We start from the raw sequence: 2996 nt of genomic DNA on the forward strand, positions 1-2996 counted from the left end.
CCCCCCCCCCCCTCCCTTCCCCCCTCTCCTCGAACGCCCTTCCCAACAGTGTGAACTTTTGCTTGAGCGCAAAGGACGAGGGATATAAAGAGACGGGGCGCGGCGAGGCGGGGCGGGCCCGTCCCTGCGGGTCAAGCCGTGCCCTCCTCCTCTACGGGCCGCATTGCAGGTGGGGCGCAGGCGGGCCCAGGCCTCGCGCTGCACGCCGAGACCAGGACTCCCGTTAGAACTAGATGAAGTGGCCGAGGGTTCTCTCCTCCTCTGGGCCGGGCCCGGGCCCGGGCAGGCTGGGGCGCCGTCAGCTTTTGCCTCCCGGTTGCATGCACGAATCGACCGTCCCGCCCGCTCCCATCCCGTAAGCCAGTCCTCCCCTTGACCTCCGCCGCGACGAGCGGCGCCGCCTGTTACCAAATGATTGAGCCCCGATAGAATCGTTAACATGGATTCGGACCCATTCGGACGACGCGAGGGTCGGAGAGGACGACTCGCCGAGGTGGCGACAGGGCGGGGCAGGCTTGGTCAGACTTGGTCGTCTGCCCGGCCGTCAACGTGGTCTCTGTGGAAAGGACAGACACCCCCTTCCCCATTTGTCCCTTATAGTACTACGGGCGTCTTAGTAACAAATCTCTGACCCACCCTCCTCAAGTCCCCGCTATGGTCCCCGCACAACGCTGGTGGTCGCCCAGCAGGGACACTTGGTACTTGGTGCATTCTGCATTCGCTGCACTCCCCCGTGCCCCCGCCGTGTGCCCCGCCTCGTCCGTGTTGGCTCAGTTCCCGGTGCAGGGCCCCCGCCGGCCCCCGCCGGCCCCCACCTCCCGGGGGGTGGAGGGCCCCCTCCCCGGCCCTGCACGGCTCCTCCTGCGTTGCTTCCCGACCCGACCGGACCGGACCGCGCGGACCGGGGGCCCCGCAGAGGAGCCGAACGGGCATCCTACGGATTCCATCGGCTGTCGTAACCCCGCAATCGACACGCACATGCTCGAGATGCGACCGTGGTTGGCATGGAGGCAGCCGCGCGGGTGGGGAGAGATGACCAATGCCCAATCGAAGAAACAGAAAAAAGACTCCGGCTTACCTGTGTCAAAAGTGTGCTCCACTCCACCCGATGGCTGACGGCGTCGTCGACCTGAAACACACCAGAGGCCAGTACGTGAGGGCAAAGCGTCCACAGTTTGGCGTTTTGCGTGACCAGTCACGCGAGCTCTGGCGGCAGAAGAGACGTGAGATGTCACGCTGTTGATGGTTTGGGAAGCGAGAACAAAATCTTTTTCGAATTGAGTAAAACGAGGGTAACTACATACCAGTGTTCTCATTCGTTTCAAATTTACTCTGCATTTTTAATCGCTGAGCCAGTCAAGCAGTGAGATGCATATTCCAGGACGACTACCACGACCCACGACACGACAAGAGCAGCATGAGAAGAGTAGAAGGGGGAAAGCCATAGGAGGGGTGGGGAAGGGTAGAGAGGGGAAGGCGGGAGGGCAAGTAGAATCTGAGGTAGAGCATTGTAGAACACAACGCGGCCTTTCCCACGAGAAAACCAACACGCGCGCACTTCATACACCAAGATTGAAGCCCCCAGAAATTAGAATTGAGAATTATTCACTGATAGCCTCTCTCATTTCTGAAAACTATTACATTAATTAAACAGACTACCAAGACAGGTCATAAAGTTCTAGCTCAATTGGCTCAATACACTGTATAGTCAATTAATTTTAAAGGCCCCTTTTTTTTTTAACAAGGGGCCCCATTGGCGAACTTCTAAGGACTTCTTGGGTCTGGCTCTTTTTGATCATAAGTTTTGAATACTTCATTAACTCCACACCCATCAAATATTGCTGCTAGGTGTCAACATTATCATACCATGTTGGGGAAAAAAAAAGAAGTTTGTGGAAAAGGTTGGTGATGTGAAAAGGAAAATGCAATTACAATAATAAATAGAGCTTAGAAAGCTAAATAAATAATAAATAGAAAGACAAGTGAAGATAGAAATCAAAATGAGGATGGAAACATCTACCTAGGTTTATATTCACAGCTTACATATACAGAGATCGTCGATGGTCTTCACTTATCTTCACCACTCCAAATTTAACTTAAGGTTTGCTAGAATTTTATTTTTTTAAATAATTGTACCATCATATAATGTGTGCCAAAGCTCCACAAAACCTGATGATATTTCGTCACATTTCATGGAATAGACATGAGTAATGCCGTAGCACAGAAATTCTTTGAAAATGAGTTTTGATTTTACATGAAAAATGTAAGTTTAGAAGGAAAGGAAATGTAAAACGACGATCAACATGACTGTTCATTTGAAACTAAAATGAAAACAAGCAATAATGGTGAAAAGTCAGCCAGGTGGGGTTAGGTAGACATACAGATTTTGATTTAAAAGACCTATTTTCACCCAAAAAAAAATCTGTGAGTGCTCAGACTTACTGTTAAAATTTTCATTACATATCAGTAAAACAGCCCTACACGACTTTTCAGAGATAACTCTAAATGTGGTGGAAAACAAAAAGCACCTGCTTAGAACGCGAATAATAGACAGCAGCCAGAATGTTCGAAATTATTCCGTTAAACCAAAGAGTACAAGAGGAAAAGTATTATTTTTCGTAAGAATTAGTCGTATTAGAAATCAAGAGACATTATAACAGTGTCCTTCAATTCAAAAGGAAATTAAGACATCAAAACAACTCTTACTTGAAACGTGCCAGACAGACAGATCCCTTGCTTGTGCTTGAAGTAAAGAAAAATAATCCTCGTAGCACAAAGTAACTCCAAAATGTATTCACTTTATAGTAACAAGGACGCCCTATTTTCGCGATCGAAAACTTAGGTTTTTCATCCACGATTTCAGTGAGATTTCATTCGTGTGTGTACGAAACTTGCGTCAACGACTGACTACTGACTCTGACTGACTAGCGGAGCGCAACCAACCACCTAGGGAACGTACGGAACGGAACGGTGGGGGAACGGCGTGGTGGGGGGTT

At 49.7% G+C, this 2996-nt stretch overlaps 1 protein-coding gene across 1 annotated transcript in view; it reads right to left on the reverse strand.

The window, feature by feature from the left end:
• The window catches only part of LOC113204282 (uncharacterized), a 16573-nt gene extending 13626 nt beyond the window's left edge, over positions 1-2947 (reverse strand). The window contains exons 1-2 of the mRNA XM_026419399.2: positions 2707-2947; positions 1079-1129 (exon numbers count right to left, since the gene is read on the reverse strand). The gene's annotated coding sequence lies outside the window, so the exon portion shown is untranslated. The remainder of the gene's footprint in view (positions 1-1078; positions 1130-2706) is intronic.
• Between the last annotated feature and the right edge of the window lie 49 nt (positions 2948-2996).

This window comes from Frankliniella occidentalis, unplaced genomic scaffold (assembly GCF_000697945.3).
Source record: "Frankliniella occidentalis isolate FOCC.00 unplaced genomic scaffold, Focc_3.1 Scaffold150, whole genome shotgun sequence".
NCBI lineage: Eukaryota > Metazoa > Arthropoda > Insecta > Thysanoptera > Thripidae > Frankliniella > Frankliniella occidentalis.